Raw genomic sequence first — 12244 nt, 5'->3', positions numbered from 1 at the left:
AGCCTGCTTCTCCCTCTGCCTCTGCCTGCCGCTCCCTCTGCTTGTGCTCTCTCTCTCTCTCTCTCTGTCAAATAAATAAATAAAATATTTAAAAAGGGAGAGAGAGAGAGAGAAGTGGATGAATTTAAGAGCGTTGTCAGAGAGGGAGTTGACAGAATTCCCTGAGTGACTGTACCTGGGAGATGAAGAGAAGAATGAGCAGGAGATGAGGAGAAAGAGGAAGGAATTAAGGAAGGAGCCCAGAATTTCTGACGTGGACAGACAGATGGCCGGTGGCCCCAGGCACAGAGACAGGGAGAACCGCCTGGCTTACTGGATTCTGTAATTGGGCAAGCCATAGAGCATGGGGGTAGGGAAGGGCCCGCGTGAAAGGCATAGGCGAAGGCGGGAAAATCAAATCCTTATTCTCTGCAATGGGAAGTGAACAGACAATGCCTAAAACTGAAAAAAATCAAATAGGATCAACATAACCATATTCTTTAGTGATATCAAAAGAAAAAAAAAAAATCAGCCAAGAGAGTTTCAAGTGTCTCCCTCCAGGGCTGGGGGAAAAACCCAGGGAAAACAGATGGAAGACTGCCATTTTCCTAACAAATTCTGTAGAACTACAAGTCTTTAAATAAACTATGTGCCTATATATTTGACAGAAACGACTATTCAAAAGAAAAGACTGGCTGGTGCCAGGTGTTGCTGCCTTCAAGTGGTGTCTTTGACCCCCTTATACAGAGGGGTGTCCACCAGGATTTCAAAAGGCACCATGCCGGGGAGGGGGCTGTGCCTCACCCTGTCTTCATTCATGCTATGCCCCTGAACTTGATCCCTGGAAAAATCAGAGGGGGCTTTCTAAGGAAGACCATGTTTGGTCTAGCTCTTGAAAAAAGTCCTAGAATTTCCCAAAGGACGGAGCATGTCAGATGGGTGGTGAGGGTGAAACCTGGAGGTGTGACAGAGAGAGCTATGTTCTGGAATGATCGCCGCCCTGTTTGGTGGCCCAGAAGACAAAGGCAGTGACCCTGGCATGGAGACAGAGGCTCCGTCGGAGTAGCTAACGGAACGGTTTGCTGCGGGGTATTCACAACAGGAGGTCCACGGGCCACCCGCATCACAGTCCTAAGGATCATTCTTTCCTTCTCCATCCTTAGCGGGGGGGCCTGTCTGCATTACAGGGTGTCCTCTCAGTGCATCTTGGACACAGTAAAATCTGAGAAACTCTGGTCAAGCACGAGGAGATAACATCCTAAAATAAAGTAGTGATGGTGTGAAGGGAAAGAAGGAAATGGTCATCAGACTGGGGGCCGTGTAGACTGGGGGCCGTGTAGACTGGGGGCCGTGTAGACGGCAAGGGCCTGTGGCATCCAGAGTTGGTCCCCCCAGCAGTCATGGCAAGTGGCCCTATTGCCGGCAAAGAAGTACAGATGATGGGGGGGCGAGGAGGGACCAGCAACACCCAGCACTTCCTGCCCACCCTTCCCATCACTGCTACCTTGGAAAAGAACCTCCATTTCACACAACATGGCGTGAAAAGTACTGACTTCTGGTCTTAGCTTTCCCACTCTCTGTTTAACTTTAAGAAAGTCATTTCATTGCTTGGGTCCCAGGTTCCCCAGCCATAACACGGGTGGTTAGATTACCAAAGGCGACTTCAAATCTAACCTCCTGAAAACAAGTGGATGACATCCAGAATCTAAGAGAACTCCTGCAAATCTAAAACAAGAAACAAAACACACACACACACCAAAAAACAAACAAACAAACAAACAAACAAAAACAACAAAGCAAAACAAAACAAGAAAGAACCCCAATAGAAAAATTGGCCAAGAACATGAACAGACAACTTACAAGAGAAGAAACCCCCTCAATACTAACAAGGATATAAAGAGGTACTCATGCTCACTAGTAATCAGAGAAATGCAAATTAAAACAACAGGTGTCACTTTAGACTTGGTATTAGATTGGCAAAAGAAATGGAAAGCTGGATCACATCTCATTTGGCAGGGCTGTGGGGCTGTGGGACCCTGGTTTGCTGCTGAAGGAGCACACGTGGGTACAGCCCACCTGGAGAGCAATCTGGAACCTCTCACCGCCAGTGTGTGCCTCCTTGTGACCTAGCAAGTCTGCTGAGGCCCATGTGTGTCTCCCACAGGGACGAACGCACTGGTCCGTAGTGGGACCCGCATGAGGATACCCAGTGCAGCCGGCCCGAGGAGCAAGCAGGTAGAATTTACAGAGTGCTGCAGAACAGTTACAAGCAACTGACTAGATGTACATATGGATGGATCTTAAAAAACGATGCGAGGGGCCCCTGGGTGGCTCAGTGGGTTAAAGCCTCTGCTTTGGGCTCAGGTCATGGTCCCAGGGTCCTGGGATCGAGCCTGGCATGGGCTCTCTGCTTGGCAGGGAGTCTGCCTCCCCCCCTCTCTCTGCCTGCCTCTCTGCCTACTTGTGATTTCTGCCAAATAAATAAAGTCTTTAAACACACGCACACACACACACAAAACGATGCTGAGTGGAAAAATAAAGGAGGGGGAGAACCCTCTATAATACTCAAAACCCTGGGAGCACACAAGTCCTTACAGAGTCCCACAGGGCCCTAGAGGATCTCCCTCTCCTCCACACACCCCCGTAACTCCCTGATATCATCTTCCACCCCTGTCCCCAGGGCTCACCCTGGCCCAGCCTCACCGGCGCCCCGCTGTTGTTAACACACGCAGGGCCATGACCCTGCAACAGGACCCTTGCAATGGCGGTTCCTTCTGCTTGGAATGACAAGCCCTCAAAATCCCAGTACCGTACCCCCCCCCCACCAACACACATATACTGGGTCCCCCTCACTCGGCTCTGTTTCTATCTGAAATCATCATCAATAAGTGAAAAGTGGTAAGTACTCTCTCCCCACTTCCACCTTCATCATGAGAGTGTGAGTGTGGCTTTCTGCATTTTATGCACGGATGCCTCCCAGGGCCTAGAACAGAGCCCATCATAAAGGAGGCACTACAGAAACGTTTGTTGTCGGATTGAAGGATTACAGCACCATACCACTTACACACGCGGCAAATGCGCCTTTTAAAACAGCCCCTGGATGTCATCCACGGGACGGTGAGTGAGCGTGAGGGTAAAGGGTATTACATTTCAAAAGGGATGGGTTTTAAGGAGGGTAGGTAGCGTGGTGAGCCCTGGGTGTTACACGCAACTAAATTCATTGATTCATTAAACATTGTATCAAAAACTAATGATGTACTATACCTTGGCTAATTGATTTTAAATAATAAATAAATAAGGGGCCTCTCATAGGAAAATGATGAGGAACACTCCATTTATTGAGGAGTGTGCGTCACTTAAGTTTGTGTATCTCGGATGAACACAAGGAGGCGACAGGAAAGTCCTGTCTGGTGCCCCCCCCCCCCAGCGCCACAGGCCATTAGCACATCTGCGGGGAGCTCCCATTCCTGCCAGGTGCTTGCCCTTACACTGTAGAATAAGTTAACAACTCCCAAAACCTTCCCGCAGCCTTGAAAGATGTTACTTACTGTCCCATTGTGTGGATACAAAAACCAAGGTTTAAAAAGTTGGCAGTTGCCCTGTTTCTTCTGGCTAGTACCTAGCCGCAGGTCTTTCTGATGCCATGTTTTGTGTTTTTCCTACCAATGTAGTCTGCCTCTCTGCATAAAGAAGACGTCTGTGTTACGGAAATTGACCACATTAACTCTCCCAGGCTTGATTTTGTGTGATTCTACTGGCAGCTCTTTCCTGTTGCGAACCGCTCATCTCTTGGATTCAGATTTAAAACCTGTGGACTTGATACAGGCTGTCTGAAAGCTAATGTTAGAAAATAAGGCCAAACAAATCATCTATTACTATTAAGACTTTAAAAGGATTATCTGTTCTTTGCAAGCAGCCAGACGGTGGAGACAGCACGCTGGCAATCTGCTCTGGCAATTACAGTTCTGATCTTGTTGAGGGGTGAGGCGGGGGACCCGGTGCAAATGTGGGGCGATCTGAAGGCCATCCTGGGTGTTCGACAAGGATCAGATTAGGAAAGGGAGCAGGCTAACTGGTTTCTTAAGCAGACTGACTGTTTAGGCCAAGAGATTAAGAAAAATACAGTCTGGTATAGGCCTTGGGTCGACTAGGCTGCCAGGCCCTACATTCATTGAGGTGACAGTGGGCTCATCCCCCATCAGCACAGCGGTCAGAACAGGCCTTATCCTTTGATCTGGTCTCCCTCAGAAGCCGTCATGCCTTCTAGTTCTTCTTCCCCTCCCTGAACTTGGCCCAGTGTGGGCTCTGCACAGTGGGAGCTCCGGAAACCTCTCTGATCTGCAGCCTCCCTGAGGGTCAGACAGGCACCACTTTACGGGGAGACCCTGACATCATACAAGCCTCCTACTGAGAAGGCTCTTTGGGATTGCCGGGTTCTGGTGAAAACGCACTCAGGCTCTTCTCGTCTCAAGCCCTCACCCCACCTAACAAACCACAAGTAAAAAAAAATCGCCATAACGATCAGCGTTACCACCACACGAGCGGCACGGACCTTGGACACATTGGAATCTCTGAGGTTCTCATTTCCCCTCCAGTTAAAATCGGGATTGAACTCCGCATGTAGTCCTAAAATTTAGAGAGTATTAGAACCTAAGACAATCCTTGGCACAAAGTTGGCCTTTGAAAAAATGGTAACTTCGGGGAAAGGATGAGCCCTCCTAGCGGCCCGGGTACACAAACCTTCGCCTTCAGGCAGGACTCAGACGGCTAACTTCACCTGACGCCTACCAGCTGCACAACCCGACGCAAGAAATTTCAACCCTCGAGGCTTTATTTTGTCATTAATAAAAGTAAAGGCCAAAGGCTCAGTAGGTTAAGCATCTGCCTTCAGCTCAGGTCATAATAGCGGGGTCCTGGGATTAAGGCCCATGTCTGGCTCCCTGCTCGGCGGAGAGCCTGCTTCTTCCTCTCCCTCTGCTCCTCCCCATCCACTCCGCCGCACAGCTCACACTCTCGCGCGCTCGCTCTCTCTCTCAAATAAATAAGTAAAAGCTTAAAAATAAAAAAGGCCATGCACAAGAGCTATCCCTTCCACCTCCAAATTTTGATGTTTGCAGTTATGAGATTTATGCAAAAGAACTCTATGAGCAGTGAATTTTTCTCTAGACCTTACGAAGGGCTTTTGCACCATTTTATTTAAGCTCAAAAGGGAAAAAAAAATTGTTTGGAGAATGAGACAGAACTCTGTCCTCAGACCTTGAAATCCAGGTGGAGAGTCACCAAAGCAAACAATAGCATTACAAGATACATTCTGCGCACATAACGATACAGAAACTGTAGCTCGTAGAAGAGAAAACAAATCTCTCAAGCTGGAGATGCTAGGGGGTACTTCAGCAAGGAAGAGACACCTGAGCTGGATTTCAAGGATGGGGGTTAAGGTAAGAACATTTCAAACAGAAGAAAGCATGTACGAAGTCCCCAAGAGAGTGAGAGCATGACGCGTGGAAAGATCGGCGAGCGGAGAACACTGCAGCTACAGTATAGGCAGGAGAAGTGTGCTGCAAACTAAAATGCAGGAGACAGAAAAAAGCCAGATCATGCAGGATCCTGAGGGCCATGGAGAGAGTTCTTGTATTTATCCTAAAAATTAAAGAGTCGTTGAAGAGCTTTAAGCCAAAGGGAGATATGATCAATTGTGAATCTTTTTTTTTTTTTTTTTTTAATGACTCTGGTAGGGACTCACTGAGTTAAGCATCCGACTCTTGATTTCAGCTCAGGCCATGATGTCAGGGTCATGAGACAGAGCCCCACACAGGGCTCCATGCTGGGCATGGGAAGTGCTTAAGATTCCCTCTCGCCCTCTCCCCCTGCCCTTCCCCTCTCCCCTTCTCTCAAAAACAAAACAAAACAAAACAAAACCACTCTGGCTACGACTGTGCAGAAAACAAATCAGAAGGAGAACACAAGGATATAGGGAGACAGCTGGGGGATGCTGAAGGAGGGTCAGGGTTTGGTGGTCGTGGCTGTGGGGATGGAGAGAAGTGGCTGATCAGATGATCAGAGAGGCCCTTAGGCGGTAAAGGGAGTGGACCCTGCAAAGGACTGCATGAGAGAGCGAGGGAGGAAAGAGGTGGCAAAGATGAACTCTAGGTCTTGATGTACACAAGCGGCTGGATGGTCTGGTCCTAGAGGGGATGCTCAGAGCCAGAGCTGGGTTTTACTCTTTGGAGATGTACAGAGCATCAGAGGAGAGATGCCAGGGGCAGCGGGTGATTCGGGCAGGCTGCTTCAAGGCTTCGGAGCTGCGAATGCTGAGACAGGATGCCTCAGCGAGGAGTCAGCTGAAGTCGGTTATGTGTGAGATCACCTGGAGAAAAGAGTATACAAGGAGGAGAGAGGCCTAAGAAGCAAGCCAACATTCAAATGAGTTTAAAAAAAAAAAAAAAAGGATGAATCAGCAAGTGGCTGAGAAGAATAAGAAGGAAGAGAAACAGGAAAATCTTTTCTCAGACGCTGACAAATGGTCTTTCATCAGCTCTGCTTTTTAAAAGAAAACCTGAAAAAGCAAATTGCCACAGCCAAGGGGAACGATTAAAAATGAAGAGGCTCAAATATTCCTTGAATATAATGATTACTTCTTGGCTTACCAAGATGTGCCTCTTTTCAAAATTCTCACTTATTAAGGTAGATAGTTTATTCATTCCTAAAGCCCACGCCACGCTTCCCTTTAGATACACTGGACTTTCCCACCAACTGACTTTGGGCTTGGCGTATGACAATGGATGTGGGCAGATGCGGTATATGTCGTGTCCAAGCAGAAACTCGAAATATGCTTTACACATTGGCTCCTGCTCCCTTGAGTTTCTCCACTGTGAGAGCAGCATGTCCCTTCAGCTGGGATCCTGACATGAGGGGGTACAGAGAGCAGAACCCAACCCAGTGAAGCCCAGCAAAGGCACGGTTAATTCAGCCCTCTGATACATGAGCTGGAAATCAATGTATGTGATCTTTAACCACCAAGCTTTGGGGGTATTTGTGAGGGCAGCGAATGATGACTAAGCCACTTGTCCACAGTGAGAATTCTTTAAAACTAAATCTAATAATTTTTAACTCCAGTAAAAAGAAGCAAAGGGATTCTGTCTAGGACATATTACACACCTGGTGCTAATAAGCATTTTATGGATGTTGTGTCGTTTTAATCCTCACAATAATTATTTGCATGATTTTACATGAATAAGCTGAGGCTCAGATCAGCTAAGTGCATTCCCCACAATCCCAAAACTAGCCAAGAGTGGAAATGGAACAAAAAAATTCACCTGATTCTAAAAGCCGATGCACTCTCCATACCGCCATATGAAAGAGTTTGCTAGAAAGCAGACCCCAATCTCCTGCATGGGAGTAAGGGAAAAGCGGATGAGCCATCAGCCAGGCTCGCCTCTACTCACATCCGTGGATCGCTGTGCTGCTGTTGAGCAAGGCCAGGGGGAGGAAGCAGACGGAGGACCTCCGCAGCCCCAGATCTGAAATCTCATGTAGCCACAAGCTCCTCCCCTCTGTCTCACCAGTGCGACTGCAGCTCAGAACATGGAGGCTGCAAGGTGCAACTGAGTACTCACGTCAGCTCACACTAAAAATTGAGGACAAAGGTGTCTTTCATCTCAGTCTCTATAGTCATGTAACCCAGGTGACTTTTTCTTTCTTCTTAAACCTTACTATGATCAACCCCCATGAATTCAGCTTGGTTTTTCCATTTAATCCTTGGTGATGGAAACCAAATCTGCCTTCCTGAATCTTGAGACAAAATTAAAACTTTAATGTGTCAAATACAAAGGTAAACAAGATCTAGCAATCACTTAATCAGTGTCCATTTGTCCAGTGAGTTTTGTGCTATGCCTAGAATTTATTGCTGCCTTGTAGATCCCCTGAAGGGAGCTGGCAGAGGAGGTGAAGGTGGTGACATGTAGTGGAAAGGCAGAGGCTCTGGAGTTAGGCAGGTCTGGCTTTCAATCCTGCTCTGCCTCTTACTAGCTCTGTGACATTGGAACCTTGACTTTATCTCTTCAAACATCAGTTTCCTTGATGACAAAATGTGGATGAGAAAAGTAAATTCGTGGATGAGAAAAGTAAATTCAGTGAGTTGTCTGGAGATCAAATGAGATGGAATGTTCACTTCTCCATTGTGGATCACTGGCCTCTGCCTTGAGCTTCAAGGCGACTCAATGGCCAAGATGAGAGCCCTAAGAGCAGCATCCTCTGCTAGTGCTTCTTCTCCCCTGGCACACACAACACTGTATCATCACCATCATCATCATCATCACCATCATCACCATCACCACCTTCACCATCATCATCACCATCATAACCATTATCATCACCACCACCACCATTATCACCACCTTCACCATCATGATCATCACCATCATCACCATCATCATCATCACCATCATCACCATCACCATCACCATCATCACCATCATCATCATCACCATCATCACCATCACCATCATCACCATCATCATCATCACCATCATCACAGGCACCAACATGCTATACCAAACAGTCAACAACCACTATATTTTTCTAGGCTCTTTGCACGCATTACCTCTAACTCTACAACCTTGAAGCAAAATAAATTACGCTATACTCATTTTAGAGATCAGCAAACTGGAAGGTGAAGTGGCTTGCTGAAAATCAGAGTTGGTTCTCCTGATGCTCAGGCTACTGCCTTTCCCACTCATGGCACCATCTCCTGCTCCTGGCTACTAAGCTGTGTGTCTCTCTCCATGTATTTTTTTTTTTTTAAGATTTTATTTATTTGACAGACAGACATCACAGGTAGGCAGAATGCAGGCAGAGAGAGGAGGAAGCAGGCTCCCCGCGGAGCAGAGAGCCCGATGTGGGGCTCGATCCCAGGACCCTGGAATCATGACCTGAGCCGAAGGCAGAGGCTTTAACCCACTGAGCCACCCAGGTGCCCCTCTTTACATGGTTTTTAATGAGACCTCTGAGGATAACAAAAAACAACAATAAACACACACACACACAAAAAACATATTTTCCTATCAGGACCACCCAAACTCTCAAAAATCTATTGACTGAAAGGCTTATACATTAAAAACTATAAATCATTGCCAAGAGAAATTAAAGGAGATCTAAATAAGTGGAGAAACATTCTGTATTCATCAATCGAAAATTTCAATATTATTGAGGTGGTCATTGGCATCCAAATCAATCAATAAGTTCAACAACACAAAAAAATCCCAGCAGGCTTTTTGAAGACATCGACAAGCTGATCCCAATATATGCATAGACATGCAAAGAACCTATAGCAGCCAAAACAATTTGGAACACAGTTGGAAGATTGTGCTTCCTAATTGCAAAACTTACCATAAAGCTACAGTAATCAAGACAGTGTGGTACTGACCATAAAGATAAAACATATACATCAATGCAATAAAATTGAGAGTCCAGAAATAATCCCTTATAATTATGATCAATTGATTTTCAACAAAGGCACCAAGGCAAAAAGGAAAAGAATAATCTTTTTAAAATATAGTGCTGGAACAACTGGATATCCACATGCAAAAAGAAAATTAATTTATATCTCTACTCATGCCATACCTAAAAATTAACTCAAAATTAATTGAAGCCTAGATGTCAGAGCCCAAACTATAGAAGAATTAGCAGAAAATCTAAAGTATCCTAAAATCTAGAGGAAAATCTTTGTGACCTTGAATAGGCAAAGATTTCTTAGATAAAAAATGAAAAGCATGATTCTAAAAAGAAAAAAATTGATGAAGTAGACCTCAATTAAAACCACATCACGAAGGTGTGATTTGATTATCCATCAAAAAGATGGATAATAACAAACATTGGTGAGGATGTGGGGAAACTAGAACCTTCATAAATTTCTGATGGAAATGTACAATGGTGCAGCCACTTCTGGCAACAATTTGTCAGTTTCTTAAAAAGCTAAACATAAATTTACCATACAACCCAAGAAGTCCACTCCAAGCTCTTTCCCTCAAGACCAATGACCACATATGTCCACACAAAAACTGGAGCATGAGTGTCCAAGCACTCGGTAATAGCCCAGAAGTAGAAGCGATCCAGACTGACATGTGGATAAATGAAATGAAGCATATCCATGCAACGTAACATCTTTTTGCAGGAAAAAGGAAGAAAATACCCACGCGGGCTACAAGTTGGATGACCCTCAGAAATGTTATGCTACGTGAAAAAAAGCCAGACACAGAAGAGCACACACTGTATGGCTCCATTTGTAGCAAATGTCCAGAAAAGGCAAAACTGCAGAGGTAGGACCCAGCTTTGTGGTTGCCGTGATGGGAGCTGGAACAGGAACTGACTGGAAACAAGCACCCAGGATCTTTCTGGGGTGATGGACATACTCTACTACTGGATCGTGGTAATGCTTGCACAGCCTTGAAAATTTATTAAGATTCATTGGCCTGTAGACTTAAAATAGATAAAGTTTATAGAGAATAAACCTCAAAAAAATCTATTTTTCAGAGGACTTAGTCCCTGTGCAAAAGATGTCAGACAAGGTAGGGGAGGAAGCCTGGATGGTCTGCTGGCCCCGCCTTCCCTGCTTTCCGTTCTCCGGCCAGGACACCTGAGCCTCTCTCTCTCAGTGCCAGGAGCCTTTTCCCCAGGAGCCTGCGGCGGCTGTGTCCAACTCCTCCACCTTAGTGACTCCTAACAGGCCCGATTCGGGCCTCTGGCAGCAAAGCTCACCTTGCGGAAATACTGTAAGAGTTATAAATACTTCAGGTCCTTGGGGAGCCCTGTCAGTTCTCTGCTGTGGCACCGGTGACCTAGGGCAAGGAAAATTCTATTCCTAGGCACACTGAGCGTCCGTGAGCAGCCTGGTTGCAAGGCATTCTCAGATAGTTCATGCTCTCTCTTTCATGCTGTGGTTTGGACCCTGAAGACATCCACGATCTCCTGAAAGCTAATTCCTACAAGCTAATTGTAGCCAATATTCCTGAAAAAGAGGTGAATGCACATAACTCAAACTGAAGCCCGTGCACCCAGTGAAGGAGCCGGGGGACCTGATTTTAGAGCAATTCTGTCCTCCTCAGCCCAGGCAGCATCGCAAAGCCAAGAATACCATACCTGGGTCCCACCACCACCCACCCACCCCCTCCCACCCCAGCCACACACACACACTTGGATTTAACTGGTCCAGAATGTGGCCTGAGCATCAGTATTTTTTTAAGTTCTGCAGTGATTCTACTGTGCATCCAAGGCTGAGAATCACCAGTTTCAGAAGGAGATGGTGTCAAAACAAGGTCTCTCACCAGTAACACCAGACCCTGAATGCACTGTTCCCTGAACGAGGGCCTTCTCCGTATCTAGTAAGAGCAGCCGCTGCACAAAGCCAGCTGATGATGGGTCCCAGGATGCTGTCATGTGCTGTGTAGATGCTGCCAGTTTATCTCAGTTTAACCCAAATGAGTTCATGTTAAGTGAGTTGATCCGTACTTCCTAATCATGACACCCGGAAGAAGAGCTCGGGCGAATAACCACTGATAGCAGAGAGGCTAAAAGAAGAAGATAATCTTCATTACCAGTATTCGAGAACTTCCCTCTATACCGGGGCCCAAGAATGAAACCAATCAGGTCCTAAGACAACAGTAACACAGTATTAAATATTTAAGGCAATTGAGCATTAATCTTAGACATGAGTGATCACGAGAATTTAGGACAGAGTCCCCTGCTGACTTGAGTGGACAAAAAGCTTTGTGGATGAGGCAGAGTTCCAGCTGGGCCTTGCAAGATTGATAGAATTTTAATTGGAGAAATGAAGGGACAATAAAAAATCACCACCAATAACAATCATTGCCATAGTGCTCCCCGTAAAGCGGGCACTCCCAAGCATCGTTTGATTTAAACCTCACAATCACCTTATGGCCTTCATTTTACAAATGAGGATATGTGGACGTGAAGAGGTTTTAAAATGTGTGTGCACTCCCAGTCCACAAGCAAGGTTTGAACCCACGTAACCCTGACTCCAGGATCCAGGCACCCAGGCCAAATCAGAGAGACAGAAAGGAATCCATCACTTGTGGGATACCGCCGGGCGAGGAATCTGCTATGCCCGGAATGCTGGGCTCTTGTCACCAGGGCCCAGGGGAGAAAACTGCCCACATGGAACAAGTTCAGACCATCCGTGTGGCTCTGCCATGCCGTGACCAGAAAGGGGGGGTACCCCGGATCGTAAGCCAGCTGCAACAGAGAGCTG

The 12244-nt window shown here is 46.4% G+C and overlaps 1 protein-coding gene and 1 long non-coding RNA gene across 7 annotated transcripts in view; both read right to left on the bottom strand.

Moving 5' to 3' along the window:
- RXRG (retinoid X receptor gamma) overlaps positions 1-12244 on the bottom strand; it is a 213567-nt gene that overhangs the window by 154393 nt on the left and 46930 nt on the right. The gene's annotated exons all lie outside the window — the stretch shown is intronic.
- Positions 1-12244, bottom strand: part of LOC132026213 (uncharacterized) — a 21073-nt gene extending 8829 nt beyond the window's left edge. The window contains exon 1 of the long non-coding RNA XR_009406831.1: positions 12168-12244. This is a non-coding gene — a long non-coding RNA (uncharacterized LOC132026213). The remainder of the gene's footprint in view (positions 1-12167) is intronic.

This window comes from Mustela nigripes, chromosome 10 (assembly GCF_022355385.1).
Source record: "Mustela nigripes isolate SB6536 chromosome 10, MUSNIG.SB6536, whole genome shotgun sequence".
Taxonomy (NCBI): Eukaryota; Metazoa; Chordata; class Mammalia; order Carnivora; family Mustelidae; genus Mustela; species Mustela nigripes.
The sequence above is the reverse complement of the archived record's forward strand: the minus strand, read 5'-3'. Positions and strand labels throughout refer to the sequence as shown.